This window comes from Mus musculus, chromosome 7 (genome assembly GCF_000001635.26).
Source record: "Mus musculus strain C57BL/6J chromosome 7, GRCm38.p6 C57BL/6J".
NCBI classification, from domain to species: Eukaryota; Metazoa; Chordata; class Mammalia; order Rodentia; family Muridae; genus Mus; species Mus musculus.
This window is the reverse complement of record NC_000073.6, coordinates 47,300,656-47,318,379: the sequence shown is the minus strand read 5'-3', so window position 1 is coordinate 47,318,379 and position 17,724 is coordinate 47,300,656. Positions and strand designations below refer to the sequence as shown.

The 17,724-nt window shown below is 40.8% G+C and overlaps 1 pseudogene; it reads left to right on the top strand.

The window, feature by feature from the left end:
• Mrgprx3-ps (MAS-related GPR, member X3, pseudogene) lies at nt 8,036-9,051 on the top strand (annotated as a pseudogene).

Here is a 17,724-nt window from a genome sequence, read left to right as displayed (position 1 = left end):
AATATCCTATAGTGACTGTATCTTTCCTTCTACACAAGCCAGCGAGCTACATCCAGCAAGAGCAATGGGGGAAAGGTAAGAGTCTATATGCAACTTATTTCTGAATCTATTGTTATATCTTTTGTGTGTTATATCCACATAAATCCATAATGTGGTAGCATATTCTAGTTGCCATTAGGACCATGAGAGGAAGAGATGAGCAGTGTGCAACTCCCTTTTGGTGAGTTTGGTGCAGACAGTCTGGACAGTGAGTGGTTGGAAGCTGCTAGTTAATAATCATGAGACTCTATCCTGATCTCCTTACAACTAAATCTTTTGCTGCTAACCTGCTCAATGGATGAGCTCAAATCACAGAACCTTATGACCAGAGAATGCATGGGGTGTTCCAGCAGACCTGAGGTAAATTCAGTGCACATCCTCTTGCTTTGTCAGTTTCTATATGTCAGCCAGTGGTCTTACCAAACAACAGAGCCCAGTTAGCTACCCCACCCAAATTCAGAGAAAAGGGATTGCCTAGCTATCTAGAGAAACAGAAAGCAGGTTCTGATTGCTTAGGGCAGGCAGTAGCCGCCCATTCAACATCACAAATTAGACACCAAGCAGGGAGGAGGTATGTCCACACCAAAGAAAAAATTTAAAAAGTGTGTCCCCACAAATGCTCAACCATCAGGAAAAGAAAGACACAGCTTTATATATCTCAAGAGATCATGAGTTCTCTGAAAGACACTAACAAAGCTATGACAGCATTGATTTTAAAACAGGGAGAAGGAGAGGAATGATAGGAAATGCAGACCAGTCCAATTCTCCTTAAAACTGTCAGTAAAGTTCAAGAATATGAAGACAAGAAATTAATTAAGGTATGGAAGCAACATAGCAGCTGAGTAAGCAACCATCTCCTCATTAAGACACAAATTTGAACAGCTATCTTTTTCATCAGGATATATTAATCATACAAAATAACTGATTATCTAATGATGTTTCATATATAAATGCAGTACCTGGATGGGATTCATACCTTCACCACCCTCTCTTCCCTCCCTCCTCTTGCTCTTCTGCACGATCCCCTAAGTAATCCCAAATGGTACTGTCGTGTGGGATATTTTTTTCAGTTCTTCAATCCCCTCAATGTTCCTCAATCTGTAATAATTTCATTGCTTATATATGTGTAAGTATAGGTTAGAAGTAGTTTAAGGTATCTTCCTTGATCACACTCCCCACACACACACTTTATTGATTGAGTCAGGGTCTCTCACTGAACCTAGAGCTAGCCAAATTCAGCTAATCTGGCTTGCAAGCTCACCCTGGGGACCCCTGTCTTAGTTATGGTAACTATTGCTGTAATGAAACCATGAGCAAAATCAACTTGGATAGGGAAGGGAAACATGGGTAGGAAATGGTTTGCCTTGCTCACAGTTCCGTATAACAGTTGATCATCAGAAACAGTGAAGATAGGAATTCAAGCAGGGCAGGGACCTGGAGGCAGGAGCCAATGCAAAGGCCATAGAGGGATGCTCCTTGCTGCCTTGCTCCTCATGGATTGCTTAGCCTGCATTCTTATGGAATCCTGGACCACCAGACCAGGGGTTGCACTATAACAATAAGCTGGGGCCATGCCCCATTAGCCATTAATTAAGAAAATGCCCTACAACTGGATCTTATGGAGACATTTTTGAGGTTTCCTCCTTTCAGATGACTCTATCTTGTGTCAAGTTGACATAAAATCAGTCAGCATCACTTGCTGATGCAGCTACCTGGAGATCTAAACTCCACACCTCATATTTGCACAACAAGTGTATTATCCACTGAACCATCTCCATGGCTTTTTACTAGGATACTGGGGATCTGTACCCAAGGACTTTTGATCCACTAAGCCATATCCTATCCCCACATTTTTCCTCTATAACTAAATAAAACTATCATTTGTTTGTGTCTATGTATGTGTATGGGTTTGTGTGTGTGTGTGTGTGTGTGTGTGTGTGTGTGTGTGTCCGTTTGTGTGTGTCCGTGTGTATAAGTATGTGTGTGTGTCTCCTTTACCAATACATCCTTTTTTGAGCATGGGGGTTGTTTCCATAATTTGACTATTGTGAATCAGAGCACAATAAACATAACTATAACTATAATAGTTATAATTGTCTCTACTGAATAATGACTTTGATTTCTTGAGCTATACACCCAAAAGCAGCCTACATGGAGCCTATGGCAATTTTAGCTCTACTTTTTGAATGATAGCCACACTGGTTGCCTTACTGGCTGCAATAACTTATATTCTCACCAGTAGTCAAGGGGTCTGTTTTCACTGTGCCTTCACCAGCATCCATTCCTGTTTATTGCCTTAGTGATATTCATTTGGCCTGGGATGATCATTTTAATTGATTTTGTGCAGCATGAGAGATGGGGGTAGTTTCAATCTTCTACCTGTGGATTTCCTGTTTAATAGCATTGTTTGCTGAAGAGGCCATCTTACTTACCTTTGTTGAGGGTCAGATGGAAGTATCTGTGTGGTTATACAATTACATCTCTAGTCTATGACACTGGTCTCCATTTTCCATTTCTTGTGCTGGTATCACTCTTGGTTCATTGGTAGAGGTCAGTATTACCATTGAAACCAGACAGTGTGATGCTCCTAGCACTGTTCTTGCCCAGGACTGCCGTGGCCATTTCTGGCCTTTTGTGCTTCTGTATGATTTTAGGATTTTTATTTCTATTTGTGCAAGAATGTAATTGGACTTTGGTGGAGACTCCCCTGAATCCATTTTCACATTACTGATGCAGACAATAGACAGACATGGATCTTTCCAAAGCTTTAAGTGTCTTCCAGTGCAGTTCCATCCATCTTTTCTTTATTGCTTCATGAATATATTTATTTGATCTTATCTGGAGTTCCTGCTCCTCTTCTGCAAGGTGTAGCCTGCTGCTCATCCTTCCTGCTGGGTTTTTATTTAACTTAATGTGTTTTTTTTTAATTTTAATATTTCCATTTGGATTTGGGTTTGATTTTGAATAGTTTGGGTTTTTGGTTGGTTTTGTTTTTGTTTTTGTTTTTGTTTTGTTTTTTGGGTTTTTTTTTGTTTTTTTGTTTTTTTGGTTTTGTTTGTTTGTTTGTTTGTTTGTTTGTTTGTTTGTTTGTTTTTTGGTTTGGTTTGGTTTGGTTTGATTTGGTTTGGGTTTGGGTTTTTTGAGACAGGGTTTCTCTGTGTAGCCCTGGCTGTACTGGAACTCACTCTGTAGACCAGGCTGGCCTCTAACTCAGAAATTCGCCTGCCTCTGCCTCCCAAGGGCTGGGATTAAAGTCGTCTGCCACCACCACCTTGCTTGTTGTAGTTGTTGTTGTTGTTGTTGTTGTTGTTGTTGTTGTTGTTGTTGTTTTTGTCTCATTTTTCTTGCTGAACTTCTCTTTCTTGTTTTCTTGTTTCTGTTTTTTCTCAACAAATGTTGTTGTTGCTGCTGCTGCTGCTGTTGATTTTGCTGCTGTTGCTACTGCTGTTTTACTTTTGTTTTGTTAAGACAGGGTCTCACCTTGTAGCCCTGGCTGACCTAGAACTTACTTTATAGACCAGGTTGGACTTGAATGCACAGAGATCCACCTGCCTCTGCTTCCTGAGAGCTGAGACTAAAAGAGTGCACCTCCATATCTAGACTCACCTATGTTTTCAGCTGACACCCTCTCTTCCTCGGTTTGTTCAAATATGCCTACAGGATGTTCATAGTTTTTAACACTGGGCTACTGAGTTATTTATCTGGCATTTCAACAATTTTGATAAATTTTTATTCTGTTATTGGGGATTAAAAGTTCTTTAATATATCACACCACCTTACTTTCCATATCCTTTGCATGTGTACCTGAAACTTGAACTCCAGAATTTAGGCTGTAGCCGACCCTTGTGTTTGGCTTTATTACCTCTTCAGCAGTTAGTACTTCCTGCCCAAGTAGATCTGGTGCCAAGATAACAATCAACATCCTAGATCCACACTGCTTGACAGAGTAGACATTCACATCCAATGGAAGTGCAAGGTGCATTTGGTGTGTGGCTATATAAAATGTTTGATGTTGTCTCCCAAGCCAAAAGGCTTGCCTTTCCCACTTCTCCTAATACAATCCACCTCCTTGGCACCAGTGAGCAAGCTAGGAAATGCTGGGGACCCCCACCCCAGTACATGATTCTGGGTTGCAGAGACACCCCACACACTCTCTCTCTATCTCTGAAACAGGGTTTCCCTAGTTGTCCTGGTACACACTCTGTAGACCATGCTGGCCTGGACCAAGCACAGATCTTCTGCCTCCCAAGTGTTAGGATTAAAGGTGGCACCACTACTTGGTTGCAGATAGAGTCTTAAACATTGTTTTTGCAGAGAAAGAGTCTAGTGAGCTTGTCTCTTTGATTGCAGCCCTACTTGGGCCAAAAGAATTGTGCCCCACCTCCTATGCCTTTGTTTATCATTTTATGTTAGGGTCTATTGTTCCTTCTATAAATCTAAAGTTCAATATTTTGGGGTTTGTCCTTGTCTTGGTCTACATTAGGGTGTTATTCCTCCTGCCTCTCATATGACTCACATCTCCTGACAGTCTTTTGACTGATCAGTGGAAATGCAGAAAGGTCCCAGATAATTCTCTTTCTTCCCCCATCTGGCCTCATTGTGGAATGCCTATTCATTTACCACAGCATCTTCAGAAGAACTGAGAGAACTAGGCACCAGACTAGAATACCTGGTTTTAGTATTTTTTAAGACACCTTAGAAGCCGAAAGACAAAAGTTGCCTGTATCACCTCTCCCGACATTGGTAGAGACAGATCCCTGCTAAATCAAGAAAATAAAGTAAATTGATTCCAGATCTTAGATTGAAAATCTTGTATCACGTGTTTCATCATGACACATAGTGTCAGTCAGAACCCCACATCCCCTTCCCCTAAGCAAGTGGCCCAGAACTGAGCCTCTAGAGTTACACTAGCCCAGGGCTAATGGCTGCCTCTCCCATCTCTACCCCATCTCACCATGACAGAAGACTCCACCCACTGGAAGATAAGGCATGAAAGTGAACATGTGACTTGGTCTTATAGAATATCAGACACACTTCAGTGAGAACCAAAACTAGACAGAGCTAAAACACCTCACCCACTGGCCAGCGTTTTCATACTGACTCTCTAACTCCACCCTGGCAGGCCACAAAGATTGTCCCTTAAAGGGACAGGTTTTGGTTTCACTTGCTGCAGCAGCAGCCTTAGACTGGGCTTTGGTGGATCTGAGACATAGTGCACATTCCTTCATCCATTAGCTCTCTAGTGTAACTGACTTCAGTATATCCCAGCATCCATCTCCCAACCTCACACAACACATCACTGACTAAAGTTTCAGCCACTGACTTAAGACAAAGTAGAATCCTCAAGGTGTTGCCTTAGAATTCAGTGTGAGCCATATGATGTCTGTTCCCAAGGCAGAAACCATTGTGAAGCCTCTGGCCTATCCCCATGCCAGATGGGAAGAACAGTAGCCCACTGTTGGTTGGGTTCTGCCCTGGCCTCCTTACCTGTATCTGAGCATTCTATTTTAAACCATGAATTGAGCTCAACAAAAGGAAGACTGCAACAGAAATGTCTTGTTCCTCCAAAGTGCTACATGGTCTCTGTGGGCTTAGGGATGTCAGTGTTTCGTACCACAATGCCCACTACAGCCCTCTCCCAGTCCCAGGCAGTAATGGCTGAGGAAAAAAGGGGAAATCAACACCAAACCATTGTATGAGAGCTCTGGGTACACCACAGCTAGAAAGAGTGCTACAGTGCCTGAGCACGTGCTGGAGAGCAGAAGAGGTGCCTGCTTCTAACACAGAGCCAGCATGAGAATTCTGAAGGCAAAGTTCCCCTTAAACTGAGGACAAACCTGGGCTTGGTGTGCCTTCTAGTGGTGAGACCGTGACAATACGCCCCCAACATCAAGATCACCACAAGCCTCAAGTTTGGGAGCTCAGAGTACATGAGCAGGCTGCCTAGAATCTCTAGGTGCACAAATTCAGATTATGAGCACTAATCTATAGCCCATTCCTTGAATACATGGATGGTAAGCTTGCCAACACGCTCAAGAGATTTCAAGGATGCCTGAGGGTGGTATGTGTATTTAGCACACACAAGCCTCAGCTTCAGTCCTCACCACTAGAAGAAAAGAGATCATGACTTTCACTGTGAACAAAATAATGGAAGGAGATTCTAGGACGTTTATTCATGTGGTAAAGTGCCTTTTGCAGAAGCATGAGGCCCAGAACTCAAATGCCTGGCAACTCACATAAAAGCCAGGCGTGGCACATACCGGTAAAGAAAGCAGAGACAGGAGGGTCCTTCAGGGCTTTTTGGCCAATTAGTCTGACTAAGTGAGCTGTAGACTCAGTGAGATGCTCTGTCTTAAAAACCAAGCTATCAAGTAATTGAGAAAAACAACAATGGCCATCAGTGTTTGCCCTTCCCAAACACTGTGATTAGTTTTTCCTTGTAATAGAAGCTATTCAGCTATAGGGAAATCCCCAGCTCCCACTGGGTCCTTGGACCTTAGATTTACTTTCTATCATTAAATGGAGTTTGAAAATGAAATGGTAGTTCTTAGAATTGGTTTCTTTTGCTTCTTCCCAACAAATATGTATTAATAAAATATGTCTTTAACAAAAGGTATGTTCAATCAAAACACCCCTGAGATTCCACTTCCTACCAGTCAAAATGGCTAAAATCAAAAACTCAGCAGCATATGAGTGACAGCAGATACTGGTGAAAATGTGGAGAAAGAGAAATAATCCTCCATTGCTGGTTGGAATGTTTGCTGGTGCAACCACTCTAGAAATCAGTTTGGTGGTTCCTCAGGAAATTGGACATAGTACTGCCGGAGGATACAATAATACCACTCCTGGGCATATACCCAGAAGATGCTCCAACATGTAATAAGGACACATGCTCTACTATGTTTATAGCAGCCTTATTTATAATAGCCAGGAGCTAAAAAGAATCTAGATTTCCCTCGACAGAGGAATGGATATATAAAATGTGGTACATTTACACAATGGATTGTACTACTCAGCTATTGAAAATGATGAATCATGACATTCTTAGGGAAATGGATAGAACTAGAAAACATCATCCTGAGTGAGGTAACCCAATCACAAAAGAACACACATGGTATGTACTCACTGATAAGTGGATACTAGCGCAAAAGCTGCAAATAACCAGGATAAAATTCAAAGACCACATGAAGCTCAATAGGAAGGAAGACCAAAGTGTGGGTGTTTCGGTCCTTCTTAAAAGGAGAACAAAATAATCACTGGAACAAATATGGAGATAATGTGTAGAGCAGAGACTAAAGGAAAGGTCACCCACAGACTTCCAACCTGGGGATTCATTGCATATACAGTTACCAAACCCAGACACTATTGTGGATGCTAAGAAGTGCATGCTGACAGAAGCCTGATATAGCTGTCTCCTGAGAGACCCTGCCAGAGCCTTACAAATACAGAAGCAGATGTTAGCAGCCAACAATTAGACTGAGCACAGGGTCCCTAATAGAGGAGTTAGAGAAAGTACTGAGGGAGTTGAAGTGGTTTGCAACCCCATAAGAAGAACAATATCAACAAATCAGACACCCCCTGGCCCCAGCCTCCATGGAATAAGCCATCAACAAAGAAGTAAACATGGCTCCAGCTGTATATGTATGAGAGAATTGCTGTGTCATGCATCAATGGAAAAAAAGGTCCTAGGACCTTTGAAGGCTCAATAGATGCTCCAGTGTATGGGAATCGAGGGCAGAGAGGTGGAAGTGGGTGTGTGGGTTGAGGAACACCATCATAGAAGCAGAAGGAGGGAGGATGAGATGGGGATTTCCTGGAGAGGGAAAAGCAGGAAAGGGGATAACATTTGAAATTTAAATAAAGAAAATATCCAATAGAAAAAAATTTTTAAAAACAACAACAAAAACAAAAAAGGGAAAAGAAAAACAAAAGGTGTGTTCATAGGGAAAGCCTCATTTCTTCTTTGTGTTCCCAGCAGCACCGGTGCAGGGTTTCTGGCCCTAAACACCTCTGCCTCATCAATGGCACCGTCGACAACAAATCTAATGGACGAAACCATCCCTGGAAGTATTGACATCAGCACCCTGATCCCACACTTGATGATCATCATCTTCGGACTGGTTGGGATGACAGGAAATGCCATTGTGTTCTGGCTCCTGGGCTTCCGCTTGCGCAAGAATGCCTTCTCAGTCTACATCCTAAACTTGGCTCTGGCTGACTTCCTCTTCCTCCTCTGTCACATCATAGCTTCCACTCTGTTTCTTCTCAAGGTTTCCTACCCTAACATTATCTTTCGCAAGTGCTTCTTCAGCGTCATGCTGGTTCTCTACATTGCAGGCCTGAGCATACTCAGCGCCATCGGCACTGAACGGTGTCTGTCTGTACTGTGCCCCATCTGGTATCGCTGCCACTGCCCAGAACACACATCAACTGTCACGTGTGCTATGATCTGGGTCCTGTCCCTGTTGATCAGCATTCTGAATAAGTATTTCTGCGTTTTCTTAGATACCAAATATGTAAATGACTATGGATGTATGGCATCAAACTTCTTTACTGCTGCATACCTGATGTTTTTGTTTGTGGTCCTCTGTCTATCCAGCCTGGCTCTGCTGGCCAGGTTGTTCTGTGGCGCTGGGCGTATGAAACTTACCAGATTGTACGTGACCATCATGCTGACCATTTTGGTTTTTCTCCTCTGCGGGTTGCCCTGTGGCATCTACTGGTTCCTGTTATCCAAGATTAAGAATGTTTTTATTGTATTTGATTTTAGTCTTTTTATGGCATCAAGTGTCCTGACTGCTCTTAACAGCTGTGCCAACCCCATCATTTACTTCTTCGTGGGCTCCTTCAGGCATCGATTGCAGCACCAGACCCTCAAAATGGTTATCCAGAGTGCACTGCAGGACATTCCTGAGACACCTGAAAACATAGTGGAGATGTCAAAAAGCAAAGCAGAGCCATGATGAAGAGCCTCTGCCTGGATTTCAGAGGTAGTTTTGGAGTGAGCACTGCCCTGCTGCACTTGACCACACTGTCCACTCTCCTTTCAGCTGACCTACTTGGCATGCCTCAGTGGTCTACCAACACCTTCAACAGCTCTTCCATAACTTAGTTTTTCTCCATCTCCTGAGTAAAAGCATTAATCAGAAAGTATCATGTCTGCATCCTTCTTGACATTAATCAAATTGTCGTGCTAACTTCCTCTGAAGCTTTCTTGCTGTTTCTTTGAAACTTTTGTTGTCATGGAAATAGCCCAGGTCCAAAACCATGACTCTCTTGTCTGTGATTGTTCTGTACCTGAATGTAGGTTTTAGAGATCAGAACATGAAATACAATTTAACACATGACATCTGGGGTGTACAACAGAATGTAGAGTTTCATATACAGCAAATAAGGAAAAAATCAGCCTCAACACACACGTATGAACACAAACACACATACACACATTTTAATGTGTGAGTAGAAATAGTAGAATTAAAAAGATAATTGAGAGAGTAGAGTAGAAAAAGAAACTGCTTTCATACATGGAAGTCACAGATGTGCTGCAACAGAACAAATGAGCAGAGGGGAAAGAGATAGGAGAGAATTGAAAAGGAAAATTAACATTGTTCTGAGTGCCAACCAAAGTTGCATTCTGACCAGCCAAGGCTCCTGTAGCCTGTATAATGTAATGGCACTGGGAAAGTTCTCTACTGTTCCTCCCATCTTGGTGTAGTTGTGGCAATCCATTTGGACAGATTCCTGAGCTTGGGAAAACCAAATTCCCAACATGGTCATAACTCTGAGAAGTCTCAGATCTTACTATAATCTATTGAGTGCTCGTCTGAAGTTAACTACAAGGGAAAGATTTTGAGTCAAAGATATGAACACAGTGGGTGATTAAGTATAGTCATGTGAGATATAATGATGTTTTCAGTTTGGGGCCATTAAGTACAGAAGTTAGCAAGTAGAGCTAAGGGTTTAGGGGAAGCTGTTGCCAGAAATTACATGTAGAAGCTATGGTATGGAAATTCAAAAATACAGAGGAGTCTACTATGGTGCAGAGCACTGTACTCCAATAGGCAAATTCCAACCACCAACACACATCTAAAGGTGTAAGAAGCTAGGACCAGCCAGTGGAAACTTGTCTACTGTACCTATTCATGAAGGGCTAGCTACAACTGTCTCTGCACACACAACATACCTTGTGGTTGCTAAGTAAGTGCCACCCAAAAGGAGAGAGAAAGCCAAATATGAAACAAATTTGTTTTCATCAACTGAAACAGTTAAGTGGTCCCAAAGGAAAGTGATGCACAGAGTCAAAATCTTCCACAGCTGCCCATATGACTGACCATAAAAGATCACAAACCTGTTTCCCTTTAATTGTTTATTTTTATTTCTCTGTTTTGTGTCCTATTTTGGAAGGTTTAATATCTTTCTATATGAACTTTTTATCAGACCAATCCACAAAAATATTTAAAGATGAATTCTTACTTATGCAACTTTTTCTTTGTCTTTTATATTCTCCTCATTTTAACTCCTTTTTAAAAAATATTATTTATTTTTATTTTATGTGTATGATGTTTGGCTGCATGTATGTCATTGTGAGGGGCCAGATCCACTGGAACTGGAGTTATAGGAAGTTATGGGCTTCCCATGTGTGTGCTCCCAATTGAACTCAGGTCATCTGGAAGAGAGTCTTAACTGCAGAGCCCATTTTTAACTCCTTAACACCTAATTTCAATGTCTTCTTTCCTGTTTTCCTTTCCCCATAGGAACCAAATCAAACCTTATGCTTGCAGTCTCCCTGCCTGCACCAATCAAATGCTGAAACTGGAAAATGGCATAGCATCAAATTAAAACATTCCAAGAAGAAGAGGAAGAAGAAGAAGAAGAAGAAGAAGAAGAAGAAGAAGAAGAAGAAGAAGAAGAAGAAGAAGAAGAAGAAGAAGAAGAAGAAGAAGAAGAAGAAGAAGAAGCTTATGAACTTATGAGACACTGATGGAAGAAAGGTTTGGCCAGATGTTCATCACCTGGGGATTAATATTCAGAATATTCAAAGAACTAAAGATATTAAGCACTGATAGAAAAAAAATCATTCAATCAACATGAGTGTGGTGGATTGAATGAGAACAGCCTCTGTAATCTCATAGCTTTGAATACTTGGTCTCCAGTGAGTGGCTTCTGGGGAAGGACTGAAAAGTATGGCCTTGCTAGAGGAAGTATGTCATTAAGTGTGGGCTGAAGATTTCTTATTTTCTTTCTTTCATTCTTCCCTTTTTTCTTTCTTCCTTTCTGTCTTTTTCTATTGGTTATTTTATTTATGTACATTTCAACTGTTTCTCCCTTTCCCAGTTTCCCCTCCAAAACCCCCATCCATCGCCCTCCCCCTTGCCTCTATGAGGGTGTTCCTCCACCCACCCACTCATGACCTCCTCACCCCACTACCATCTCACTACCCTAGGGCATCAAACCTCCACAGGGCCATGGGCCTTCCTTCCCATTGATGCCAAATAAGGCAATGCTTTGCTACATGTGTAGTTAGAGCCATTGATTCCTCCATGTATATATACTCTTTGGTTGGTGATTCCTGGGAGTTCTTGGGGAAAGGGGGGTCAAGTTATTTGATATTGTTCCTCATATAGGGTTGCAATTCTCTTCAGCTCCTTCATTCTTTCTCCTAACTCTTCCATTGGGGTCCCCAGTCTCAATCCAATAGGTTGCCTGTAAGTATCTACATCTGTATTAATCAGGTGCTGTCAGAGCCTCTCAGGTCACAGATATACCGGGCTCCTATAAGTGCTTCTTAGCATCAGCAATACTGTTGAGGTTTGCTGTGTGCTGATGGTATGGATCCCAGGGTGGAGTGGTTTCTGGAGAGCCTTTCCTTCAGTCTCTGTTCCATTTTTTGTCCCTGAATTTCCTTTACACAGGAACAATAGTGGGTAAACATTTTTGAGGTCGGTGAGTGACCCCATTCCTCAACTTGAGGCCATGCCTATGTACTTGAGGTGGTCACTACAGGTTCTATCTCCCCTTTGTTAGCTATTTCAGCTAATGTCATCCCAGTTGGGTCCTGAGAAGTTCTCAATTCACTACCATCTGGGACTTTCTAGTGGCTACTCCCTGTTCCCCATGCCCAATGCTACATATTCCTATTCATAAACAGGACCCAGCATTTTGCTGCATATAGGAAACACACCTCAGTGACAAACACAGGCACTATCTCAGAGTAAAAGGCTAGAAAATTTTTTCCAAGGAAATGGTTCCAAAAAGCAAGCTGGAGTAGCTATTCTAATATCCAATAAAATAGATTTTCATCCAAAAGTTATCAAAAAAGATGGGGAAGTACACTTCATACTCATCAAAGGAAAAAATCCACCAAGATGAACTCTCAATTCTGAACATCTATGCCTTAAAGGCAAGGGTACCCACATTTGTAAGAAAACATTACTAAAGCTCACAGCACATATTGAACCACACAAAATAATAGTGGGAGATGTCAATACCCCACTCTCACCAATAAACAAATCATGGAAACAGAAACAAAACAGAGACACAATGAAACTAAGAGAAGTTATGAACCAAGTAGATTTAACAGATATCTACAGAACATTTCACCCAAAACTAAAGAATACTGCACCTCATGGTTCCTTCTCCAAAAGTGACCATATAATCCAACACAAAACAGGCTTGAACAGATACGAGATTGAATTATTCCCATGCATTCTATCAGAACACCACAGACTAAGACTGGTCTTTAATAACAACAGCAACAACAACAACAACAAAAACTACCATGAAGCTTATGAAAGCTGAAAAACTCTCCATTCAAGGATAACTTGGGAGATCCAGACACTGAATGGTGTCTGGACTTCCCCCGCCAACAATTTTGTCTTATCCATATTTGTCTGCAGAGAATGACTATATTCACAGTGTAATTTAAGCGTTTCATATTGGGCACTGGTGGAGGATGCCAGCTACAACACTCTGGCAAGAACAGGATGAGGTTTTATTCCTGCCAAACCTGTTCCCCTTCCTTATTGTTGGAGAGTGTTTTTGTCACAAATTGACATTTCATAAAGAGTCCATAAATACTGCCTCCCCATTCTAGTTTTTCTTTTGCTTCCCTATTCTCCTCAGAGAGTAAACAAAGTTTGAGTCTTCCTATTATTACAGAAACGGATCAAGATCACCACAGATTTATTAGCTGAATTGCAGCTTATACCTTTGGCTCAACTTTCATAATTCTCAAAAGAGATAGTTGAAAACTCTTTCATGGGGCTGTGCAGATCCATAGCTCTCCTTTAATCTAGTTAAGGAAGGGCATGCTTTGACCTTGATACTCTGGCCACTTGAACTCTATATTTAGTTCTTTGTTCTGGCTCATCAAGCATCCTTTGTTTATTTTTCCAAAGGAAGTGTCTGTATAACGCATAGCTAAGGGAAAATGTATACCAACAGATGGTTACTTCCTTTTGGCATTCCTGAAAACTTGCCAGAGAAGAAAATAGTTAACTACGTACCAATCCGTGCGTCAGTGGTGTTTCTTGAGCATACACGACATATGTGGTGTGCTGAAAGGTTTAGAGAATACAAAAGAAACACTTGGCTGATGATCTCCAGGACTTACAGGCTGGCCAGAGAAAGTACAGCCTCTAGTAAGAAGAGAAGAGTATAAAGCAGCGAGCAGTGTAGAGGGTACAAGCAAAGGCAGTATATCCCCTCTCACGTTTGTTCTGAGGTTTTAGTCCCTGAGCAACTTAAACAAACACTTTGCTGAACATTTGGTGAGCCACTTTCTTTTATTCCTCTCTCAACTGATACAATACAAGCCCTAATCCACCCTAGAAGCTCTGGGAACAAGTTGATATCATCTGGCTCTTCTCAAGCCTTTCTTGGGACTGGGCAGCACTGCAGTGTCAGGACAAGGGACAAAGGAGAACAAAGGAGCTGGAGAGAGGGCACTAGGACAGAGTGGTGATGGTGGAGGGAGCACTTCCCTTGCATTGAGGAATTTAAGCTCCATGCCTCTACCAGTTCTTCATTGCAATGTTTTTGTTTTGTTTTGTTTTTGTTTTTTGTTGTTGTTGTTGTTGTTTTTTGAAATCTTTGTCTCTTTGGTCTTCAAAGTTGTGGTGGCTTTCTATTTTCCATCTCTGCTTCTATTGCTTGAGTGTTTGGTTAGGCAAAGATGTGTTTGACTGGAGTCTGACCATTTCTTTGAGTGGAAAGAACATAGATATTTTAAAGGAAATTAATTTTTTAAAAAAGTAGTGCTATCATGATTTCAGCAGTAATCCTTGAATACATGAAGTAGTTGAACTAGAAGGAAGAGTAGAATCTAAGCCATTTGAACACACACGGAGGATATAATAAAAATGAATGAGTAATTACAGCAAAGTACATCCAATCAGGGGATTTTTTAAATGAGAAAATGCATTTTAGCTAAATGCTGAAGGAGGAAAAAAATAACCCTCTGGAGAGGCAGGCAGCAGTGATATTAATGAAGGTACAAATGTCAGCTTGCAGGGGAAAATGGTACCCATGCTTCTGGGTGTATAACAATAAGTAGAAAATGGTTCCTGCCTCCAAGGCACATGCAGACTGGCCGAGAACCTGTCAGACAAAGTGGCAAATTGAATGTGAAGGAATCCTTGTTGTAATGAAGACAAATGCAAGATGACAGGCTGGCATGGAGGAAGAAACACCCAGATGTGCCTGAAGGGCTAAGAAAAGGATGCAGAGTGGAAATAAAAGTGAAGTTACCTTGAAAATGAATAAACTTTGCCAAGGGATTGAAGGGGCTGAATGCAGAGATATAAAGAGGTGATTAGCATAAAGCTATTCAGGGGACTAGCAGAAATCTGATTCTACCAAATCTATGATTGGAGAACCATTGCAAGAGGAAAGTTTGAAGAAATAGCTTGAGCCTAGAAAATGAAGGGCTTTGTGTACATCATGGGCAGATAAAGTTTAGACTTTATTCTTAGGAGTCTAAGGATCTATAAAATGATTTTAAGCAGATGACTAGTGGGATAAAATCTGCGCTTAGAAAACCACCAACCAAAGAGTACACATGGAGGGGACTCATGGCTCCAGCTGCATATGTAGCAGAGGATGGCCTTGGTCAGGCATCAATGGGAGGAGCGGCCCTTGGTCCTGTGAAGGCTGGATGCCCAAGTGTAGGGGAATGAGAGGGCAGGGAGGTGAGAGTGGGTGGGTAGGTGGGGGAACATCCCCATACAAGCAGGAGGAGGGGGATGGGACAGGGGTTTTCTGGAGGAGAAACCAAGAAAAGGGATAACATTTGAAATGTAAATAAAGAAAATATTCAATAAACTTTTTTTAAATAAAAAAAGGATAACTTGGTCAGGGAAGAAAGAAAGAAAGAAATTAAAGACTTTTTAGAATTTAATAAATATGAAGGCATAGCATACCCAAACATATGGGACACAATGAAAGCAGAGCTAAGAGGAAAACTCATAGCTCTGAGTGCTTCCATAGAGAAATTGGAGAGAGCATACACTACCAGCTTAAAAACACATCTGAAAGCTCTAGATCAAAGAGAAGCAAATACACCCAAGAGGAGTAGATGGCATGAAATATTCAAACTAGGGCTGAAATCAACCAAGTAGAAACAAAAAGAAATATACAAAAAATCAACAAAACCAAGAATTGGTTCTTGAGAAAATCAATAAGATAGATTAAACCCTTAGCCAAAACAACTAGAGGGCACAGAGACAGTATCCAAATTAACAAAATCAGAAATGAAAAGGAAGACATAACAAAAACTGAGGAAATTCAAAACATCATCAAATCCTACTACAAGAGCCTATACTCAACAAAACTTGAAAACCTAGATGAAATGGGTGATTTTCTAGACAGATACCAGGTACCAAAGTTAAATCAAGATTAGATAAAACATCTAAACAGTCCCATAACCCTGAAGAAAATAGAATCAGTAATTAATAAGTCTTCCAACAACAACAGAAAAGCCCAGGGCCAGATTGATTTAGTACAAAATTCAGTCAGAAAATAGAATCAGTCATTAATAATAAGTCTTCCAAAAAAAAAAAAAAAAAAAAAAAGCCCAGGGCCAGATTGATAGACATAACACCAATACTTCTCAAACTATTCCACAAAATAGAAACAGAAGGAACACTACCTTATTCATTCTATGAAACCACAGTTACACTGATACCTATACCAAACAAAGACTCAATAAAGAAAGAAAACTTCAGACCAATTTCCCTCATGAATATCCGTGCAAAAATACTCAGTAAAATTCTCACAAACCAAATCCAAGAACACATCAAAATGATCATTCACCATGATCAAGCAGGCTGCATCCCAGGGATGCAGGGATAGTTCAATAGATGGAAATCCATCAACTTAATTCACTATGTAAACAGGCTCTGAGGTTTCACAAGACACCATTTTGAGCTCTCTGTCTCATACTTGTACTTAAAGATGTGACCTATCACCTATTCTTACTACCATGCCTCTGCTCTTCCAACCCAGTAATTAACTTTCTGAAACTGTAAGTCCAATTAACTGTTTAATATAAGTTCTGTGGTCATGATGTTTTGTCACAGCAACAGAAAAGTAACTAAGACAATGGACAAATAGTTTCAAAAGAAGAGTGTCTGTGAAAATGTGGTCAATATCTCTATCCATAAGAGAAGCATATATTACAACTACATTGAGATTTCCTCAAGAATGGTCACCATCAAGAAAATCAAAATTCATAAGTGTTGGTAAAGATGTCAAGAAATAGGAACTTTTATCAACTGTTGGCTAAAACTTCAAATTAATATAGTCACTATGTAAATCAGTATCATGCTTCCCGAAACCTAAATTAGACCTATCTTAGGACACCAAATACACACTGGAAAAAATCAATGTCATGATGCAACAGAGCTCTCTGAAAAAAATCCATGTTGGATATAGAACTAGTCATTATAGCCAATTAATGGACTCAGTCTTGGTTTAATCAAGGAATAAATTGATAAGGGTATGGGCGCGCGCGCGTGTGTGTGTGTGTGTGTGTGTGTGTGTGTGTGTGTGTGTGTGTGTGTACTCACCCAGTTTTACAACTAGAGGTGCTTTACCAAGTTCATAAAAACAGATATAGCTGGGCGTGGTGGCACACACCTTTAATCCTATCACTCAGGAGGCAGAGGCAGGGAAATTTCTGAGTTCAAGGCCAGCCTGGTCTACAAAGGGAGTTCCAGGACAGCCAGGGCTATACAGAGAAACCCTGTCTCAAGAAAAACAAAAACAAAAACACAGATACAGATATTACCTTAGATCTCCTTATCTTACATAGGTCTTAATTGAAGTGCAGGTATTAATGGGCTAATTGTAAACTTTAGGACAAAGGGGAAAGCTGCTTATGCAAGAACTTTGCTTTCAAATGTCAGTTCTGGAAATAGGCTGAAAAATTAAAGAAACCTTGCTACAGGTTTACAAAAGAGATAAATGATGCCTTGCATTTAATGGGTTAATCTATAGGATATTATTAAAAGTATCCACTTGTTAAATGCTCAGAAATTTTCTGAACTGATTTTTTTCTAGGCAAACAAAATATGTATGCATAAAAGATTTTTAAAACTCTAAAGGACTGATTTTCATGTAGAGACACTTTTGCATTGCTTCTAGGCTTTGACCCATGTGAAATGCACATAAATTTTGGCATTACTA